This window comes from Podarcis vaucheri, assembly GCF_965113315.1.
Source record: "Podarcis vaucheri genome assembly, chromosome: 2".
Lineage (NCBI taxonomy): Eukaryota > Metazoa > Chordata > Lepidosauria > Squamata > Lacertidae > Podarcis > Podarcis vaucheri.
Window position 1 is genome coordinate 31,007,900 of NC_138760.1, and position 22,814 is coordinate 31,030,713.

General features: G+C 45.0%; 1 protein-coding gene and 1 long non-coding RNA gene across 9 annotated transcripts in view; both read left to right on the plus strand.

Annotated features, from left to right (window-relative positions):
* The window catches only part of LOC309526729, a 66,315-nt gene that overhangs the window by 27,657 nt on the left and 15,844 nt on the right, over nt 1–22,814 (plus strand). The gene's annotated exons all lie outside the window — the stretch shown is intronic.
* The window catches only part of SSTR2 (somatostatin receptor 2), a 29,085-nt gene continuing 10,008 nt past the window's right edge, over nt 3,738–22,814 (plus strand). Inside the window, exons 1-3 of one of the 8 annotated variants that reach the window (XM_082212728.1) lie at nt 3,738–4,034; nt 5,910–6,065; nt 12,791–12,932. The gene's annotated coding sequence lies outside the window, so the exon portion shown is untranslated. Of the gene's footprint in view, nt 4,035–5,506; nt 5,650–5,909; nt 6,066–10,544; nt 10,562–12,790; nt 12,933–17,005; nt 17,626–22,814 lie in introns of those variants that run through there. The other 7 variants (XM_082212730.1, XM_082212731.1, XM_082212734.1 and 4 more) reach the window with 7 other exon arrangements.

Genomic DNA, 22,814 nt, shown 5'->3' on the forward strand with positions numbered 1-22,814 from the left:
TATTTGCGGATGTTTTGGCTAACAGATTTAAAAAAGTATTAAATGAAGTAATCCATAAGGACCAAGCAGGCTTTCTCCCAGGTAGACATTTGTTTGACAACACCAGGAATATTATTGATATTCTGGAACTTTTACAAACAAATATTAACACCAAAGCAGTGTTAATTTTTATTGATGCGGAGAAGGCCTTTGACAATATTTCTTGGAAATTTATGAAGAAAAACTTGGAAGGGATGGGAGTGGGAAGGGGGTTTGAGAATGGAATAGAGGCAATCTATTCTGAACAAAAAGCTAAGTTGATAGTGAACAATGTGGTGACAGAAGAACTTCATATTGAAAAAGGAACACGCCAGGGGTGCCCCCTATCCCCTTTATTGTTTATTTCGGTCCTGGAGGTTTTGCTGAACATGATAAGGGAGGATCGGCAGGTACAAGGAATATGGGTCGGAGCGAAACAATATAAACTGAAAGCATTTGCAGATGATCTGGTTTTAACACTACAGGAGCCAGAACCCAGTACAAAAAGAGTTTTGGATCTGATCCAGAAATTTGGTCGGGTGGCGGGTTTTAAGCTGAACAAGCAAAAAACTAAGGTGTTAGGGAAAAATCTGACGGCTATGGAAACAGAAGGGTTTCAGAAAGAGACAGAACTAAACATTGTTAAAAAAGTGAAATACCTGGGGGTGAACTTGTCTTCTAAGAATTTGAATTTATTTAAAGACAATTATGAGAAATGTTGGCTAGAAGTTAAAAAAGATTTAGAAATTTGGTCAAGACTGAAATTATCCTTGTTAGGCCGAATTGCAGCTATAAAGATGAACGTTTTGCCAAAGATGTTGTTTTTGTTTCAGGCCCTGCAGATTGTGGACAGAGTGGAATGCTTTGGAAAGTGGCAGAAGGATATTTCTAGGTTTGTCTGGCAGGGCAAAAAGCCCCGAATAAAGTTCAAAATATTAACTGATGCAAAAGAGAGAGGGGGGTTTGCCCTGCCGGACTTAAGGTTATATTATGAAGCGGCGGCCTTCTGCTGGATGAAAGATTGGATTTTACTAGAAAACACTGATGTCCTAGATCTGGAAGGCTTTAACAATTCGTTAGGTTGGCATGCGTATTTGTGGTATGACAAGGGTAAATCATATGGAATGTTTAAAAACCATATTGTCAGAAAAGCAATATATATGGTCTGGAAAAAATATAAAGACTTATTGGAGAGTAAAACTCCGAGGTGGATTTCACCAATAGAGGCCAAAGCTCGGAAAACAACCAATATGGAGGCATACTGGCCGAAATATTGGGAAATAATAGAAAATATTGGAGGTAATTGGAGACTGCAGAGCTTTGAAAAACTAAAGGATAAGGTGCAAAATTGGCTGCATTATGCCCAAATTAATGAGGTTTTTAAGTTAGACAAAAAAACAGGTTTCCAGGTGGAAAAATCGAAACTTGAGACAGAATTGCTTGAACCAAAGACCAAGTTATTATCGAGAATGTATAACTTGCTGCTTAAATGGAACACTCAGGATGAGACAGTTAAATCAGCAATGATAAAATGGGCCCAGGACATTGGTTATAATATTATGTCTGAAGACTGGGAAAGGTTATGGACCACCGGTATGAAATTTACTGCATGTAATGCTTTGAAAGAAAACATTATGAAGATGGTATACAGGTGGTACATGACCCCGGTTAAGCTAGCTAAGATTTACCATTTGTCCGATAACAAATGTTGGAAATGCAAGGAAGCTGAGGGGACATTCTTTCACCTCTGGTGGACCTGCCCAAGACTGAAGGCCTTCTGGGAAATGATCTACAATGAGTTAAAAAAGGTGTTTAAGTACACCTTTCCCAAGAAACCAGAGGCCTTCCTTCTGGGCATTGTCGGCCAGAAGGTGTTTAAAAAGGATAGAACCTTTTTTATGTACGCTACAACAGCAGCAAGAATTCTTATCGCCAAGCATTGGAAGACCCAAGATTTGCCCACACTGGAGGACTGGCACTCGCAATTGATGAACTACATGGAACTAGCCGAGATGACTGCAAGGATCCGGGACTTGGGAGAAGAAGCAATGGAGGAGGACTGGAAAAAATTCAAAGACTATTTGCAAAAGTATTATAAGTTATATGAAACATAAGATGTCGTATGATTGGGAACTTAGCTCCAGTAATGAAACTTGAATATTTAAGAAATTTGATAAGATTTATGAAAGAACCAAGATTTAAATGGGTAAAAACGATATTATGGTATATTTTTAGAGTATATGGTGACCAAGAGATTTAAATCTAAATTGCAATTGAAAATATAAAGAAATACACGAAATAAGGGTATAATTTGCTGATAAATTTATTGTTAAGAATGCATTGTGCGGGGGACGGGGGAAGCCCAATGGAAATTTGAAATAAGTCATTGAAGTGGTCGTGTTTTTTTTCTTTTTTATTTCCTTTCTTCTTGTCTTTTCTTTTTATTCTTTGATTGTTCTGTTATTTCTGTAAAAAATGTAATAAAAATTATTATAAAAAAAAAATAAAAAAAAAAAATATAAAGGAAGGAATATGCAGTTCTGTTGCATTTCCCCAGTACTCAAGTCACAATGCATACGTTTCTCAGAAAATGCATTTCTTTTCCCAGTGAGTTTGTTGCCTTCTAAGGCTGAAAGTGGGGGGGGGGCCTTCATTTGGGACTGCATTGGGTGAGGAGGGGAAGTTTAATTTTCTCCTCCCCAGTTGCAACCCTGATGAAAATCAAAAATTGCTCCACACTGCAATTAATGAAAGCAAAAAACAACAACACCCCTCACATTTGGCACCAGTTAAGTAATTTACATGCTAAAATGGCCCATTGAAAGCCTGTTAGTTTTCACACTCCTGGGAAATCCTCAGTGGAAAAGCCTACTCAGTATTCTCCTGGGGCAAGACAGGCAAGTATGATGAAGCTAGTCAGATAAATTATACTTTAATTATCTGTCCTCCTTGCCCTTCCTTGATCATAAAGGGGTTTTGTTTGTTTGCAGTCTAGATCGGTCTCCAGAAGATTTTGTTGCATCTTACACATTGCTGACTCCTCATATCTGCTTCTGGCATGCTACAGTCTCCTTGAATCTAGTAACTACTAGATGATGTGAGCTAACCTGTCAAAGACTCAATAGTTTGTGTGCAAAACAGGGAAAGCCAATCTGGTTCCATCCCGGTTTGGACTACAACTCCCATGAGTGCCAGCAAACATGGCTAATGGGCAGCAGTGTTTGGCGTTGTAGTACACAATATCTGGGGAATGCTATGTTGGCTGCCCCTGTGTAAAATAATCCACAGTGCATCCTGCCAGGCAGGTTGGGGAGATGGGTTTCTGCCCAGATTATTATAAGCATTAACAGAGTGGCAGTCAGTTGTTCAAGTATTATCTGGGATAGCTCAGTCTGTAGAGCATGAGGCGCTCAATCTCAGGGTCATAGGTTTGAGCCCTATGTTGGGCAAAAGATTCCTACTTTGGTTTAAATTACCTTCGTAGGTCATTAATGAGCACTGCATCTATAAGGACTTCTGCGCCAATCAGATATCGCTTTTGGTTATCTACATAATATGGTGTAAATAGGGTCCCAGTGTTGGTGGTTGGAGAATTTCCTTCCCCCTCCTTTTTTTTGGGGGGGGGTGGACTTTAGCAAACTGCCTCGCCACCTGATCACTCAACAAGAAACGCAGCTTGCTCTGTGGCACGCAATTAATCTCACTTGCTCTCAGAGCACCTTCTCCAAGACTTAAAAGCATTCCTCACACCGCAGATGGATCCTTGTTTGGGGCATGGGTTAACTCAGCATGGTACGTTCTGCCGTTTAAACTATACAGAGCCTCAAAATCGTAGCAGTTCAGGATCAACAAGCTGCCATGGGAAATTCTGCTGTAAATAATTAACAAGACTAAAAGGGTACGGATTGACAGAATGGACTAAGCTGGACAGAGGGCACTCTCTGGGTAGCAGAAGACCACTGGCGTCAGAAAAAAGGGCTGAAATCTTGTCGTTTAAGGATGCAAGTGCCCCCCAGGTAAGTCCCTCTTTTTCTAGGTTTAGATTTCCACTTCTGCACCTACTCTCCTTTCTTATCATGTTTTAAAAGAACAATAGTGGCCTGAGTGGTCACATCAGAGGGAACATGTTTGTGTTAAGCATTTAGTACCTTGGGATTGCATTGGGATCCCTTCAGGGTAGCTGGCGCTACCCGTGGATTTGTGAAAGCAAGAGAAAATGGTGTGGCATCCTAAAAGACAAAGGTCTTTTCAGATGAAACCCTTCATTATACACCGTTAGGCTCCTGGCAAAAATGTTCCTCTTTAACCAGGCCTTTGGCTGATTGACATCCAGTGACCTTTTAAAATGTGTTGTGGAAGGGGGGATTATTGTGTTGTTCTTGTTCTTGTTCTTGTTCTTATTATGTATTTTGAGTTTTTATATTGTGATTTTATGCTGTGAACTGCCCTGTGACCTGCTGGTAAAGAGCAGTATACAAATAATAATAATAATAATAATAATAATAATAATAATAATAATAATAATAATAATAATAATAATAATAATAAATAATTAATACTGGAGATAACAGTGTTCTGGTTGTTAGCACTTTCCTTGCACTAGCCAAATTAAGCGAAATCGCCACGCCAACAAACAACAGAAAACTGGAATGGAGAAGTCTAGCATTACAGTGGTACCTCGGGTTACAGATGCTTCAGGTTACCCACTTACTCCGCTTACCCACAAATAGTACCTCAGGTTAAGAACTTTGCTTCAGGATGAGAACAGAAATCGTGTGATGGTGGCATGGCGGCAGCGGGAGGCCCCATTAGCTAAAGTGGTACCTCAGGTTAAGAACAGTTTCAGGTTAAGAACAGACCTCCAGAACGAATTAAGTTCTTAACCCGAGGTACCACTGTACTGTGGTGTGAGATAGTTCTCCCTGCTGCCTTTTATGTACACTTGAGAACTGTTCAGGGTTCTCAACATCCAAAAGGGGACAAAATTATATTAAACAAAAACAAAAAAGAAGAACCAGGGGCTCCAGTTGTTACAAGAAGGCAAAGATACTTTGGCAGTTCTATCATGGGCAATATCCAATAAGTGCCCGTGTCACTATTGCAAGGAAAAACGTTCGTGAAAAGGGTGCTTTCTGGGTCCAACCATTCCCTCTAATCTACCAGCAACTTCATTCGGTGATCTGAGTTGGTGGTAAACAGCTTTTCTCCCTCAACAAGAATGCTTTGCTGGGTTTTCTTCAGTCTGGTGAAGGTGCTGCAACCACTTCAGTTAAATCATGCAGAAAGGCCCTAATAGGTTAATTGCGATATGGGGATTTGAACATAATGGCTGTGTGACCTACAAGGCCTTATACTGCATCAAACCAGTTAGCCCCATAAAGAGTGTCAACTCCCCCCCCCCTTTTCTTACTGCTATAAACAAAGGCACACTTCATATATTCAGTCATATAACCCGCTTCCACATGCTTTGGTCCCACATTGCTTCCATAGCAGTTGATGATGTGAGGCTGTGCAAACCATGGTACTTTTTTTCCAAACCATCAACAATGGCTGTAATGGAAAGGATGCATTGTGGGGGAAACAACATGAGCAGTATGTGGCCACGGGATGAAATCTGTACAAGGTACTGAGGTGGCGTGAGGGTAAACTGTGGGGAAGTGGTTTTCCAGTGGCTACCATCAAGCTGGTTTTAAATGAATCAGGCCTAGTCTGGTAATTGTTTCAGATTTTGTCCCCACTGAGCTGTTCTTCTACAGAGCGCCACAAACGGAGATAAGGGGAAACACTTTGCTCAGGAACAGGGCCAGAAAGCCTAGGTCAAGGGCAGATTTGGAGGAGGCAACCCTTTCATGAGTAGGTTTCGACACACTCTTTGCTTGTCACCCTTTCAGCTGTTGACAACATGCCTCTGTCAGAAAACAAGGTGTTCCAATGTCCTCTCCGTCTCCCTGTGTGTGCCAGAGAATGAGCGAAGGATACAGTTCGGCAGCAGTTTATCCAAAGCACTAATAGTGTTGATAAAAGGAAACGTTTTCTGCTTCCACTTGGTAAGTGAATCTCTTTTCGGTTTGTTCAGGGAACAATGTTTGCTTTTGCCCGAGGCATCAGGGATGCTTGCCTAGCTCGCGCTTGCTGTGAGGAAAACTGAAAATACACATTGCAACAGACGGTCTTAAGAGCCTGGATGCTTATTGGGCCAGGCACATGAATAAAAGCGGTATCTAGTATAAAACTGAACCTCAGGCTTTCCTTATGTCTGGAAGACCTGGCCGGGTATGCCAAGTTGCATCAAGTTATAAGAAGCAGAACGCAGCAGTTTTTTCCTGTGAGAATATAGTGGAAAGTTCAGACACGTATAAGAAGTCTGGCTCTTTGCACATGCTCTCGGAAACTAAATGTGGATGCTTATAGGTTAAGTGGTGATTCTGATCTGCATTTGGAATTGTGGAGAAAGAAACAGGGCTCTCGGAGATCTTTCCATTTTGCCACAAGGCTACTGCTGCCTTGGTCATGAGGTGGTGAAGGCATAACAGACATTAAGGTTCAGTGGTGTGTGGTGAGTGGATGAGGGGGACTAGGCTTGTTCCTGATAAATTAGAGTATTAAAGTATTAAAGCCTCCTTCCCAAAGCCTGGAAAGCTTCAGCCCGGCTCAGGAAGCGGGAGTGCAATGCTCAAATGCAGGACATCACAATGTCAGCACCCGCCGATTCCCCTCGTGAGCTGGTGCCTCTGGCCTTAACTGTTCCCCTATGAAAAAATTTGCTGCCATTCTTAAAATCTTAAGAGAATTTTCCTGTGGATGTATTCTTTTAGCTTTGTAACAGATACATTTCCACATCAGTTTGGTCCACAGTTCTAGATATATTTCTAAAAGAAAAGGCAACAATAAATAGTGACTGGGGGTGGAGGAAAAAAGTGAAATAACAGATGATGAGCCATTCATCCCCAGCTTGGAATTGTAATACTCTTACATAATCCCATCAAATATGGGCTCATATATCTATCTTATTCTAGATGTCAAGGAACAGGCAAAGCACAGAAGTGTTTCCGCCACATGATAAATAAAGCGACTTGCCATGTTCCCAGAACTCTTCTTCTTCATCATTCCACAGCTTATAAACAGGCAGTAGCAATAGATATATGACTTATGGCGGGAGAGCTTTGTTTCAGTTCTTACCACACTCACCTCGGCTACACACCTAGACAGACTTTTCCAGATGTACAGTATCACTCACCGGAACAGCAACCATGAGTGTAAATTGTGCAAAAAGATGTGGCTTGCCAGTTAACCTGCGTATCCCCGTTCTGGTTGAACAAATCATACACTTTTAAAAGTACGACTCAAGCGAGATTGGGGCACTTATGTATGACTGACGCAATTTACATGGTAAGATGTATATTAAGGCTTCTGTTAGTTCCACAAATGTGAGTATTTTTATCCCGACTTTTCTCTAAGGAGCTCAAGTATTGTACCTGCTTCTCCTCCCCCACCCCTACCCCCGCCATTTATTGTTGTTTAGTCGTGTCTGACTCTTCGTGACCCCATGGACCAGAGCACGCCAGATACTCCTGTCTTCCACTGCCTCCCACAGTTTGGTCAGACTCATTCTGGTAGCTTCGAGAACACTGTCCAACCATCTCATCCTCTGCTGTCCCCTTCTCCTTGTACCCTCCATTTCCCCAACATCAGGGTCTTTTCCAGGGAGTCTTCTCTTCTCATGAGGTGGCCAAAGTATTGGAGCCTCAGCTTCACGATCTGTCCTTCCAGTGAGCACTCAGGGCTGATTTCCTTCAGAATGGATAGGTTTGATCTTCATGCAGTCCATGGGACTCTCAAGAGTCTTCTCCGGCACCATAATTCAAAAGCATCAATTCTTCGGCGATCAGCCTTCTTTATGGTCCAGCTCTCAATTCCATATACATCACTACTGGGAAAACCATAGCTTTTGCTATACGGACCTTTGTTGGCAAGGTCCCCCGCCATTTAATCTCCACCAAAACCCTGTGAAGTATTTTATGCTGCAAAAAAACCAACAGGTGACTGGCCATAGGTCATGGCCGAATGGGGATTTGAAGCCTGGTCTCCCAGGTCCTACTCTGAGACACTACCCGCTATGCCATGCTGGTGTAGTGGGTAATCTGCCCAGGCTTCGCACTTGAGTGTTTTTGCCCATCCGCAATATGTCCTTGATCTCCGATAATGCCTCTCGCTTGTCTGGTTGGAGGATAGAGAAGGATGTGTGAATGTGTGTAGAAAATGGCGCATTTTCCAAAGGTAAGATTTACATTTGTTGCTCCACCCACTTTTCCCTCTGGCGTTGCCCATCACTGGCATGCGGCCCTCAGAACACTACCCATTTGACTCAGCCATTCTTCTCCAGTCTGATTGCACACCTGCCTCTAAAGGAGATACCAGGAGCAAGGCCAAACTCTGCCATGTTTCCAAACTCAAGTCGATAACCGATACAGTGGGCCTTATTCACAGAGTCCCAACGAACACGGTTTAAATCAACACCAACATCAGCAGATAAGATGTTGATTGATTTGGTTTAATGATGCATCAGATGTCTTGTATGCACGCATACGACAACAATATATTCCTTGCATCTGTCAGAGCAGGGATGGGCAGACTTCAAGATTGTCTAATCTACTCTGTTTCATACTAGAACCTGCAAGATCTACCAACCAGAATCAGGTGAAAAAGATTTAAGAGATTTATAATTAGAGGACAGGGTACCTCTGAGCACATTCTAAGCCTACTTGTTTTCAGTACCACAACTGAGCTGAACTCACCATCCTTTTAAATAATATGAACACCCATGCCTGGTTAGCTCTCCTCATTTCAGCAGCCTGAGAAAATTTAGTGTTATGTATTCAGCTACAGAGGTAACCCATAGCACTCATACCTTATGCCGATCAAGTTGAGCTTATAACCCGCAACTGCTGCCTCCTGTGTTGTTTTTCATGTGTTTGCAGCACTGAAAGGAGCCACACCATGCTAGCAAGCGTAAAAAACAATGGGCAGCACAGGGAGGTTTGCTACAAACTCTGTAGATATAACATCCCACATCATCCATTTCATCATTCATTTTACCATCCATTTCAGAGAAGGACTTCTGCCAAAGTTGGTTGATATTTATTAATTTCATTAAATTTACACACTATGTGGTTGTAAAAAAAACTAACCCCCAAACCAAAAACCCTGAAATTGGTTTACAGAAACCATATGACCAGTCAATACATACAACTGTTGCTATTGCAATTCACTTGTGCTTGACAGATCTGTGTTTATTATTAGCATGCTTCTGAGCTTAAAAAAGAAAACTGATGCATTCATCAAGGCTTAGTTTCAAATTTTAAAAGAGAGGCACAATTTCTAGTCTTTGTGTTTGTAAAAGAAGAAAAAAAAGAAGAAGAAGAAGAAGAAATAAATAAACCTTTAACACCCATATTGGGGCTTAATGTGGAAGAAGCAAGAGTAGGTCCCTTTTACCAACTCCTTTTTCTGTGGGCACTGCCTCTGACAGCCACCTAAGGGATGTGGGTGGTAAAGGTAAAAGGTAAAGGTACCCCTGCCCGTACGGGCCAGTCGTGTCCGACTCTGGGGTTGCACGCCCATCTCGCTTAAGAGGCAGGGGGCCAGTGTTGTCCGAAGACACTTCCGGGTCACGTGGCTAGCGTGACAAGCTGCATCTGGCGAGCCAGCGCAGCACATGGAAACACCGTTTACCTTCCCGCTAGTAAGCGGTCCCTATTTATCTACTTGCACCCGGGGGTGCTTTCAAACTGCTAGGTTGGCAGGCGCTGGGACCAAGCAACGGGAGCGCACCCTGCCGCGGGGATTCGAACCGCCGACCGAACGATCGGCAAGTCCTAGGTGCTGAGGTTTTACCCACAGCGCCACCCGCATCCCATGTGGGTGGTACTGTACTCTAAACTACTGAGCCTCTTGGGCTTGCTGATCAGAAGGTCGACGGTTCGAATCCCCGCGATGGGTGAGCTCCCGTTGCTCTGTCCCAGCTCCTGCCAACCTAGCAGTTCAAAAGCACACCAGTGCAAGTAGATAAATAGGTACCACTGTGGCAGGAAAGGAAATGGCATTTCTGTGCGCTCTGGTTTCTATCATAGCGTTCCAGTGTGCCAGAAGCAGTTTAACCATGACCTGGAAAGCTGTCTGTGGACAAATGCCGGCTCCCTCGGACTGCTTGGAATATAACTGTTGAGCAGCAAATGTAACTTACTTCATGGAAAAAACCCACAAATTATTAGTACAAAAAGAATTTTAATGTATGCACATTAAAATTATTTGCATTGAAGGGGATAGTTTTAAACATACACACATATCCATATTTTTTACTTGCCATTATATTGTGATCTTTATATTTCTGCTACTTTGGTGGGTTAAAATGTGCATATACCGTATATCTCAGCTTCTAAGCCTCATGATTCCTCCTGTTCATGACATTTAATCCAGTGTCTTCTAGTGGCCTTCATGAGGCCTAGAATCCATTTCAAATGAAGTCTGTGTGACAAAGGTGTTGGTGAGTAATTATAAACCTTTGCATTTTAACTGGAGATTGGCCTTGGCTTTTCCACAGAGGCGTTGTTTGCATCCAAGGAGAACGTTTTAAGATCTGTAACACCCACCTCTGCAAATCCAGGGAGGTACACATATCCCATTCACTAGGACACTCGTGGCAACACCATCTGCTCTTCTGTCGTGCTGATACCATGGGCTTTCTTTTTATTGAAAAAATGAAGCTTATTTGGATATTTATTTCTCATCTGTTTCTTTGGGAAAGGTCATTTCCCTGCCTTATGGGTTATTTATTATGCTAGTGATTATTCCCCTGAGCTCCTGAAATCATGCTCTCTTAATATCGTATGGATTTGTAGGATGCAAATTAAACCTTATCCTTTTCTCCTGGGTATCAATACGCAGCCTTTCATCTTAATTCCCTTAATTCCCAGCATGATTTTGCCTCCTTGATAGGTGGTGAGGGAGGTGGAAAAGGAAAGCTAGAACTGAACTGCCACCTGAAATCTCATGGGAATCCAGTGAAGAGTCTACCTTTCTAACCTAAACCACTCCTCCTGTCTGAACTGCTACTTGTTAACTGACTCTTGCTTGACAGCCAGGGTGTGTAGACAGCATTAACTCTTGACACAGTTATCTCATGCAGCAAAAGCATTGCATCCGGTTCCCGCTTCTTCTGTCTTCCTTGCAAGAGTCGAAGGCTGCTTCTCCAAGAACCAGCTCCTTGTGCTGTGATATTCCACACATATCAGATAGAGGTGGGGCAAATTGGGGGGGGGCAGTTAAAAACATTACAGTTCATTTCATTTCACTTTTAATTTGTATACCATTATACCATTTTTCTGTACACAAGGCAGTTTACAGCAACAAAAATACACAACAAAGAATGCACACCTTATAATAAATAATCTGATCCAATAAGAAAACGTAACTTTAAAATGGAATGTGTTATAAAAAAAGTAATATTCAGTAATCTACTAGAATATAATAGCACACAAGAAAATTAACTCTCAGAACACCAGCAAACGATAATTAAACAGAAATTCACTCTTAACAATTACAATGAATAATTACCAAACTATGATCAATAAGGGATGCGGGTGGCGCTGTGGGTTAAACCACAGAGCCTAGGACTTGCCGATCAGAAGGTCAGCAGTTCAAATCCCCGCGACCGGGTGAGCTCCCGTTGCTCGGTCCCTGCTCCTACCCACCTAGCACTTCAAAAGCACATCAAAGTGAAAGTAGATAAATAGGTACTGCCCCAATGGAAGGTAAACAGCATTCCCATGCTCTGCTCTGCCACATGACCCAGAAGCTGTACACCGGCTCCGTCGGCCAATAAAGTGAGATGAGCGCCACAACCCCAGAGTCGGCCACAACTGGACCTAGTGGTCAGGGGTCCCTTTACCTTTATGATAAATAAAAGTAACTGCAAGCCGCAATGCATAAAATACCACAATACATACAAAACCATGTAAAAAGATCAAACTGAGAAACAAAGACAGACAATTTATAAAGGTTTTTTTTAAAAAAAACAACAAAAAACCCTAAACTCCTATTTTCTCTTCCTAGCTGCTTCTGCTTCTTCTTAAAGTCATGGCCTGGGAGAAGGCAATTGCTCAGCTGGGCTTTTATTGAGGGAAGTGAGGCTCTTTCCCCCTTCTTTGCACTTCCTCGCTGAGGAAGCTGACTTCTGCTGAATTATTTTAGAGCAGTGTTTCCCAAACTTGGGTTTCCAGCTGTTTTTGTACTACAACTCCCATCATCCCTAGCTAGCAGAACCAGTGGTCAGGGATGATGGAAATTGTAGTCCAAAAACAGCTGGAGACCAAAGTTTGGGACACACGGTGTTAAGAGTCTTTCTATCCAGCCTGCTGCTCTGGGGACTTACCTGCCAGTTAATGCCTGTGTTGTTCATTGTATGTACAGTGGTACCTTGGGCTACATACGCTTCAGGTTACAGACTCCGCTAACCCAGAAATATTATCTTGGGTTAAGAACTTTGCTTCAGGATGAGAACAGAAATCATGCAGCGGCAGTGCAGCGGCAGCAGGAGGCCCCATTAGCTAAAGTGGTGCTTCAGGTTAAGAACAGTTTCAGGTTAAGAACAGACCTCCAGAATGAATTAAGTTCTTAACCCGAGGTACCACTGTATATTGGCTCTGGACACCAATATTAGCAAAGGTTGCAATCCTGTTATACACTTACCCGGCAATGTCTCATTTATCTCAAGGGGACTTGCTTCTGATTAGACGAGCATTTGATTGCACTGTAAAACCACTGATACGAAGTCCTTTCCTAATCTACAGCCTGGTTTTATGCCTGTCTACTTGGAAATCCATCAAACTGAGGTCAGGATGACTTGCTACCACCAGGTAAATATGCAGAGGACTGCAGTCTTAGTTACTACTTTGCAATAGTTAAGGCTGTGGATGGATTTTTATAGTGTGCATTAAATTTTAAAGCCTTAGCCTCAATTAAGGTGTGTTTCTGTACATTTCATGGTGACAAGGACTTGTTTCGCAAGGACGGACCCTCAAATCACCATTCCGATGGGGTGAAGCAGGACTTGGAAGTGCCCCAAATTCGTAATGTGTATATGCTACAAATATAATGTGCTTTCTAAAAACACGGTTTAAAACTTCTGTTAAATACCCATACCTGGTAGGGAGCTGTGGAGATCCCTCTGAGGTTCCCTGCAATGTGTGCCTATATCTGGTGGTCCATTCTCCCATTTGCATGGCAGCAGGGCTGGGGAACCTTCAGCCCAGAATGGGTCCCAATTTAGCCTGCAATTACTTTCCTCCCAAGCAATGCCCACTTGCCCCACACCTGATGGCTGCCATTTGTGACATCAGTTATGGGACTGGTAGAAGCATTGCTCAGCTAATCCTTGCACCAAGCACAAGTCTAGGTTTGTCTCCATCTTTCTCCCTGCTGAGTTCTACAAGGGCGACACTGAGGCTACGGAGGAGGGGGAAGCTGACATTCAGGGACGCAGGTAGTGCTGTGGTCTAAACCACTGAGCCTCTTGGGCTTGCCCATCAGAAGGTCAGCAGTTCGAATCCACACAACGGGGTGAGTTCCCATTGCTCTGTCCCAGCTCCTGCCAACCTAGCAATTCGAAAGCACATCAGTGCCAGTAGATAAATAGGTACCGCTTTGGCGAGAAGGTAGAGGCGTTTCCATGTGCTCTGGCACTCATCATGGTCCTCTATGTGCCAGTAGTGGTTTAGTCACACTGGCCCCATGACCCAGAAAGCTGTCTGTGGACAAACACTGGCTCCCTCGGCCTGAAAAGCGAGATGAGCGCTGCACCCCATAGTCAAGTTTGACTGGACTTAACCATCCAGGGGTCCTTTACCTTTTTACCTACCCCCTGGACTGGATGTATTGTGAGAAAGATGGGAGCTGTCTGAGAGCAGACAGATTGGTGGGGCTGTTCACTGTGCCCCATTTGTTTTAATAAACCAGCCTGCCCTGGTGTAGTGCAGAGGGTCAGCCAGCCAGCCATACCTCCTTCTAGGGTATTCATGGAGGATATCCACCCCAAACAAGCAGCATTCCATGAGCATGCTCAATCTTCATTGGCTTCTCTTGAAGTTTCCTCCTTCCTGAGGTTTGTGTCTGCTAAATATTTATTCTACTTTTGGGGGTTTATCCCAATCCTGCCGATACCTCCCTCATATATATGCATGGCACCACTTTGGCCTCATAAGGATTTGCACTTGGATAATGAGTTCGCTGGTTTAATGCTGCCGTGCTTTGTATTTTATTTATAATTAATTTCCAATCTGCTGGTTTAATGCTGCTGCGCTTTATTATATAATTAATTTTTATCGCTTCTCGTTTTTTATTTGCTATTTTCAACGTCCTTTCCTTTTATTCCATTTTCCCTGCCAGTCACTTTGGAAAGGGGGATCTCGGTCACAAAGCCAAGCATACCGTTTCGGAGGTTTAGCAATTGCTGTGTTTAGCAATGAAGCTGTAGTCTTTGGCAGAGAGAAAGAAGGCAAATATGTCACAAAAGGCCAGATCAGCAGGGCCAGACAAACACAGACCAACATAAAAGGGACCCTGACTCCTTGACAAGCAGGCCACCTAGAGAGCAACTCCTCCGGTCCAATAAATATTTATTGCTTGTAGCCATAGGCATTTGCAAATTAGAGAAGATTAGATGTGAGCTGGAGCAGGTTTTATAGGGCTCCCAGTCAATTGATGTTGGGGGCAAACAGGTTGCTGAAAATCAAGAGAATGGCTGGCTGAGGCTTTTGCCTTTAGACCTGAAGGATTCTTCAAGGGCTCCGGCAGCAAACTTGCGTAGGTATTGAAAGAAAGTTCTGCCCAACTCTGCACCTCTGTCTCCCATTCCAAAACGGCTGGTACAGTTGGAACTGATGCAATATGAGCATGCTTGTATTAAACATGTGTTGGAGGAAGCTGCAGCTGCCAACATGATAAATGTGCTTTAAAGTCAAGGTTCAGCACGATCCTGCTGACAGGAACACAGTTCGGTGCCTATACATAATCATCCCACTTCTGCCCCCCTCCCCCAGTCACAACCAGAGACACACTCTGCTCAACTCACTGATCAATTATTAGGGCTGCCACCTTATTTCTGTGGTGTTTTGCCACAGCTGCGGGACAGGCAAGCCAAATATCTCTCCATCTCTATCTGTTTAATGGTTGCAATTTTGAAATCCACAGGCGTCTTGCTGAAAAACTACTGTGCCAACCTTAACAGTTGTCCTTAACCATCACCTTGCTGTGCCCACATTCCCTCCCCCCATTGACTGATTGATCTCTGCGCCAACTTCTGCCATACTGTTGGTGAAGAGGCTTTATAATGCCTGCCACTTTTCTGGTATCCCTCTTGTGCAAAAGCAAAATGGCCAACCCACTTTCCTAGCTTGGCTTCTTGTTTAGAGCAAAATATTTACACTGCACAGGTAGTCTCTATAGCTCAGTCGGTAGAGCACGGGACTTTTAATCCCAGGGTTGTGGACTTGAGCCCCACGTTCGGCAAAACATTAATTAATGCATTGCAAGATTTCCTGCACTGGAGGGGGCTTGGACTTCATGGTCCCTTCCAACTCTATAATCCTAAGAGTAAGGTAATAAAGCAACTCTGGTTGCTCATTGTTTCCTCTGCCTTTTCAGCTGATAAATGCTGCAATTAACATCTTTGACAGGAGAAAACATTTTAAGGGGAATTCTGGGAATGTGGGCTAATCCACCAAGCTGACTGCAGAGGGTTCAAGATACAAGACAGGAAGTCTCTAGAACCTAGAATGGGTTCTAGGTTAGGAATCCACTTGGCAGCCTGCCTCTTCAGAGAAAACTCTTTTCCCTAAAGGGAAACTGGCTGTGGTCTGCGACTTGAAGCCATAGCTTTGTACATTGCATAAAGAATCCTGGGGATCGTAGTTTGTTAAGGCTGCTGGGAACTGTAGTGCTGTGATGGGTAGGCTTACCATTCCATTGATGTGAGGGTAAATTACAGCTCCTGGGATTCTCGGAGAGGAAGCCGTGTGCTTGAAATGTATGGTGCGCATGCCGGGAATGTCTGATTTCCCACCTTCCTGGGATATGTAAGGAGATCAAGGCAGGCTTCTAAGGATACCATTTAAAGTGTGGTTCTCTCTTCCTCCTACAAAGTTGGCCTTTGCCTTTCAGTCGGCCAGCTAGTCTTGCTAGAGGACCACCATACTGGAAACAGAATAAGCAACTCCCCCCCCCCGACCACTGGTACCTCCATGACGGCCACGGCTCTTACAGCGGCAGTCTCCATATAAGACCAATTCCTCTTTCACTCTTGTTTTGGGAGCGGTGGTGGAGACCATAGGAGCCAACTCCTGCAGGCTGAGGTCCCTTTGACCTCCCCCCCTCCAATAAAATATGGGGGGTGGGCTCCCCCAAAGTGATGGGCATTGCCATTCAAATGGTGTGTGCACACCGTATCATGTGATCAATTATGCCGGGTGGGGCTTGCCTGCCCCCGCCCCAGTATTTTATTCAAGTTGGCACCCCTGGTGAAGATGGGTGGCCTACTGCAATGTTTCTCAACCGGTAGCTATTTTGTTTGTAAATAGGACATGTTTCATTTATAATTTTTATAATCATATAAATTATATAATTTCACCTGTAGCCCTCTTGGAATATCCGGGGGGGGGCGCAGGGGACCATATTGCCCCCTGGTTGAGAAACACTGATATACTGGAAGGAAGTTGACCGAGCCCCGGGGGTGGGGTGGCGCTTCCTCTAGTTCCTGAGCAAGCCCTTCCTCCGAGTCTCTTCTTCCCTAGGGAGATCCTTGGATCAGGGCCGTGTGAACGCGTTTTGAAAGGCACACGCTGCACCTACAAACCAAGCGCACTCCCTTTATTGATTATTGCAGGAAATGGCAACGGGGGTCTCAGTCGCTGCCAGTGCCTATCTTTTTAGGAAGGGGTGGGGAGCATCTTAGGCGCTGAAATCCTGCCCCTCGTTTACAGGGAGCTTCACCTCCCCGCCCACTACCCATCTCCAACGAAAGCCTGACGCCGCCTCGCCTCCGGCAAAGCCCCCAAAGGTGGACTCCGGCTTTCCACTGTTGCGCGTCGGAGGTGGCGCGCTTTTGCGCCGATCGGGGCCCATTGATTGCCCCGGCTTGGGGGGAGTGGCCGCGGGTGGGCGACGACGAGAGCGCCTCCCCGGCTCTGCTGGCCACTTGGCACGTCGGAGGTGCAGCCGGCAGCCTTTCTGCGCCGCGTGAGCTGCATCTGCGCGCCAGCTTGCGAGCTGCTGCTGCTGCCGCCGCCGCCGGCGCTTCCTTGGCACTCGCGTTTCCCTCGACGAGGGGCTCGTCCCGAAGCAGCAGCCAGCCAGCCGCCGCCGCCAAGCGCAGGTCTGGCGCCCCCTGCACTCGGAGGCGATCTCCGCTCTGCTTGCAAGAAGTCGTTGGCTTTCCTTTTTTACCGGCGATCTGCATATATATATATCGCTATTATACATGCATGCACACACATGCAAGCAAACGGGAGCGTGCGTCGAGGGCGAGGGAAGAATTCGCAGAAAGACGCCGAAATTGTGAGTGCTTCGCTTTGGGAAAGCGGTGGAGGGGGTGGGGAATGCCGGTGCGCGGCCGGGGGAAGAAGTCTTCCGAGGAACGGCTACAGGTGGAAACTTGGGTGGAAGGGGAAACCCTCGAAGGCTGTCCGGATGCGCTGTCAAGGGAGCTCCCGGACAACTTGCAGGCTGCAGCTGGGGGGGGGGGCAGCGCTTGGAGATCCTGATGTTGCTCGTCTCCTCCTCCTCAGTGGGATTTGAGGTGGCAGCTGGCTTTGCTTGGGGACCCTGGGCTGCAGACGTGGGCGAGCCCCGAGGGGCATGCATTTCCTCGAACTCCGTGGGCATAGTTTCTGGGTCAGGCTTGCGATTGTAGGCGCCTTCTGCTCGGGAGCAAGCAAACCCAGTAAATAGGTATAGGATTCACTTGCGTGCTTCTTTCTCTCTGCCTGAGAATCCAGTGCAGAATCCTCAGGAGCAACCTTGGGGTGGGTTCCTGCTGTCTGTCTGTTTTCTGAAGACTCCACAGAGGAAGAAAATCCCTCCCCTGTGAACATCTGCCTTAAAAGTCCGTGGAGATTTTGCTGTGGTACCTAAATCGGCGTTTCTGACACTTGATCTGTGGAACAATGAAAGCGGCTCTTTCAAATCTAAATTTTATTTCTAGGATTGTGTCACCCACTACCCCCTCCTTCAGCACGTTGTCTTCTCCATCTGCTTCCCAACCCATTTCCATCTTTCCCAGTTTCACCCCCTTTAGCGGGTTTGTGCAGCGAGCCAGAAAAACCCTAGTTCAAATTCTGCCTCTGAGTGGTCAGAGGTTAAAACTCGCTGGATCTCTGCCTCACTCTCTCATCTGCAGTGGAGGGGATATGGAGCAATCTTGCAGGGTTGTTGTATTGGTGTAATATTATGTAGAGCATTCTGAACACCCTGAATGTCTCCAGGGTTCATAATTCTCTCCCTGCATCTTATTAGCTCCACAAAGAGGGTGTGAGTGTCACAGGGACAGCGTCCGTAGTGGTTAGAGTGTCAAACTAGGACAGAGTGTGTGACCCTGTCTACTCAGAAGCAGCTCCTTCTGAATTCAGTAGGGTTTACTCCCAGGTTAAATGGAGTCAGGATTGCACCTTCTGCCAGTCACTAGATTTCAGCCTAGTCTACCTCACAGGGCTGTTGTGATGATAAATTGGCATGGCAGGGGATGGGTAGCAAGTACATCCCCGTAGGCTTCTTGAAGGAAAACTGATATATAGATTTAACCATAAAAAACCACTTTGTTTAAGAGTTGTCTTCAATGCTGGTCCTACTCAGAACAGAACCATTGAAATGAACAGATTTTAGTTAGCCATGTCCATTAACTTCAATAGGTCTGTTCCGAGTAAGGTAAAGGTAAAGGGACCCCTGACCATTAGGTCCAGTCGTGGCCAACTCTGGGGTTGTGGCACTCATCTCGCTTTATTGGCCAAGGGAGCCAGCGTACAGCTTCCGGGTCATGTGACCAGCATGACTAAGCCACTTCTGGCGAACCAGAGCAGCACACGGAAATGCCGTTTACCTTCCCGCCGGAGCGGTACCTATTTATCTACTTGCACTTTGACGTGCTTTTGAACTGCTAGGTTGGCAGGAGCAAGGACCAAGCAACGGTAGCTAACCCCTGTTGCGGGGATTCGAACCACCAACCTTCTGATCGGCAAGCCCTAGGCTCTGTGGTTTAACCCACAGCACCATCCTTAATATTAATCCATAATTTTCACTTCAATAGCCCAAGTGATTGCAGTCATCCCATATGGGGATTGAACCTGCGACTTTGGTGTTAGAAGCGCCGCTCTCTAACCAACTGAGCTATTCATCCATTCCTTGGTTGTCTCTCTTCTGCCAGCACCCGGAACTGCCTTCTGACTCTGTTGAGAACAACAGGAGGAATTATGTGTGTAACTGGAGGCAGAGAACAGCCTCATTCCTGCAAAAGACCAAGTGACCCTCCCACGCTTACCCTCCCCACCTCAGCTCCCTCCTGCCTGCACCATTATTTTATTTTCCTCTTTCAACATTTAATTTGATGAGGTCCACCAAAGAAATGAAAGGAGGGAGAAACAAGGGGCTTCCACACCATGAGGGATGGTTTGGACTGGTAGCTTCTCCTCTAATTAAGACCTCAAACTCCAACCAGTAACAGCAGCTCAACCACGGAGCTCACAGTAAACATAAAGGAAAGAGAGGGATGAATAAGATGCTAGGGTTTCAATCGTGTATGCAGGCTTAGGAAATCTGGCGTGATGCATGGCAGTTCAGAGGAACTGTTGAAGTTGCAGGAGGGGGAATGTCGTTCTAATGAAGGTGGAAAGAAATCAAAGGAAACCAATTTGTTGTTGAGGTTCTCTCTCTCTCTCTCTCTCTCTCTCTCTCTCTCTCATGCACACACCCACACCCCACTTCCCAGACTTAACACTGTGTGGTTTGGAATGACATTTCCTGCAATCTGCGGCAAACCGCAATAGATTGTGTTTCTGTGTAAGTGCAAACAACTGTATTCAATAAGCAAAAGGCACAGATTCAGATATGATTGTTTGACCGTCATCCACCAGGAGTATGTCTGAGCTAGGACCTAAAAGCTTTAGGTTATGCTATAGCACTGAGTCCATCATACTTGGGGCTGTTTATTTCAGTGAGCTTCAATATGTTTAAGTCCATTGGATTGTGTCTCTAAGGGACTGGCTGTTCATTGATGAGCCGAAAGGGGGTGGAAAGAAACAAATCAAAGAGGAAACAATTGACTTCAGCATATCCAGTTATATTCTGAGATCCAATAAAGAGATGGTCTAGATCTCTGAAGACTGCATAGTTAAATATTTACATATAACGGCTGTATATTTTTAAAATAACAACAATGGAGTGTGTGGGATAACTGGAAAATTAGGGTAATCAGATCCTCCCCCAAAATTGCTTCCGTCCCTTTCAATAGTTTTGTAGAAGATGGAATTTCCTATATCTGCTGAAATTTATTCCTTTATACTGTATATACATTTTACCCAGCTATAAGGAGTGCTGGAGCCATACCCTCTTTTTTCACCTAGCTACCCTAGAATCAATAAAAGTGAATTTATTCATTTATTTTAATTCAGAAAATTTATATGCTGCTTGATTATAATAATAAGAAGAAACCCAAATTGGTTTTTAATAAAAGTGAATAGAAATGATATTGCAATACCCTTAATGAGGCAGATGAGTGCTCTGGTCATCCCTGCTCAAAATCATCTAGGATAATTAGAAGTGCTGAGAGTTTCTAAAATGCTCCCTTTAATTAAAAGGATTAAACTGGGCAATTGAAAACATGTCTGCTCAGAAGTAAACCCCACTGAGTTCAGTGGGCTTATACCCCAGGTGCGTGTGGTTTTATTTTTTAATGTGTGGGATTGCAGCCTAAACGGGTTAGTACTTTCTGTAGAAAAGGGGGGGCAGCAAAAGGTGATTTCTGCTCCTCAGCTATAGAGCACAAAGATTTGAACTAATGTCCAGTGTGGTGGCACCCAGTGAATATTTTTTTTGTAGGGGAACAGTTAGAGCCAGAGGCACCAGCTTGTGAGGGCAATGGGTGGTGGTGGTGGGGTGGCAATGTTGTGACGTCTCACACATGAGCGTCATGCTTCCCTTCCTAAGCCAGGCAAAAGCTTCCTGAGCTTTGGGAAGAAGGTGTCAAGCCTCTGACAGGATGCTGGAGCCTTCCTGCCTTCTTCCCAAAGCTGGGCAGGAGTTGGAAAAGGGGAGGAAGGGCTCTTGGACCCCATAAGTCAGGCGTCAGGGAATCTGATTCCCCCCCTTCCACGGCAGGCTGCCAGGGATAGATAGACAAGAAAAGCTCTTACCAAGTCTTTTATTCAATATTCACAGAGAGAGGCTTAGAAATACTGCCTCTTGGAGTAATGCCGTTGCTCCAAGTAATCTCCACCCCTTCTCAGTCGTCAACAGCACCACCCACCTTACGGTGGCTGCTTAAGACCATTTGGCTCTTCGCTCTGTGCTCTACTACTTTCACTCCTCACCGGGTTCTGGGAGAAGGGGGGTCTGGAATGTTTTCTAGTGATAACGTTGCAGCCTGCTTCTCCCTCCTCCTCTTCCCCCATGATTTCCCAGCTTTGCCCCTCTTCTATCTCTGGGCCACGCGTTGTGACCTTCTGCAAACCCCTGTTGTAAATCTATACTGTCTTCCTCTTCTCTGGAAGGGGGATGAGGATGTGGAGGTGGTTGCCATCATTCTTCCTCAGTCCAGTCCCTGACACCAGAGGAGCATCAGGCCTCCCTTCCTAAGCTGTTCAGAACCTACTGGGCTTTGGGAAGCAGGTGCCGGGCTTTAATACTTCAATTCTCTAATTTTCCGGGAACATTTAGGGGACTAGCTTAGTCCCCTCTAGTCCACTGTAACTGCAACCTGCTAGTCCAGTGTAACTAAGACGCGGATGGGAGAATAACTACATTTGACAGTGCAATCCTAGGCATGTCTAATCAGAAATAAATAACACTGAGTTCAGTGGGTGCACAGTTGCAATCTGCATCGTGTTTTAGTCACCATTTGTGGTCTGCTCCAGCGAATGTCCACTTGCATGCATATACAGTACAGGTGCACATAAAATCACACACAACTTTGAGGAATAAAATATGAGGATGTGTGTTTTTATTTTAGTTTTTAAACGCAGTGGAGAAGAGTTTGTGGGAGAAAGGGCAATACTCAGAGCCCGTGGCTTGGCTGAGGAACGTAGAATTGGAAGTAGTGGCTCCGGTAAAGTTTCGTTGGTGTAGCTGAATATTACCACCTCCCCTTCCTTTCCCTTCTTTGGGCAGTTCTGCCTCAGCATAATTTCTATACCATGCCATGCAAGAGGGCAGGAGGGGACAGGAATGCTCTGCCCCTCCCCGTATTGATCAGAGTGATGCTCTCAACCTTGCACACCATTGTTGCAATGTTGCAATGCTGGCAGTGTGTGTCGAGGAGGACTAGGTTCAAATTCCACCTAAGCTATATATTTACTTAGTGGCCTTGCACATGCTGCAGTCGCTTAGCATCTCCCAACAGCCCCACGATCTACCAAATGGAAAGTATCCGAGAGCTGATGAGTTGTATTAGCGAGAGAGTGAGGCTTGGATTGGAGAGACCCACTGAGCCAGGAATATCACTGAGTGGTCTTTGGCCAGTCACTTTCAACCTAAGCTAC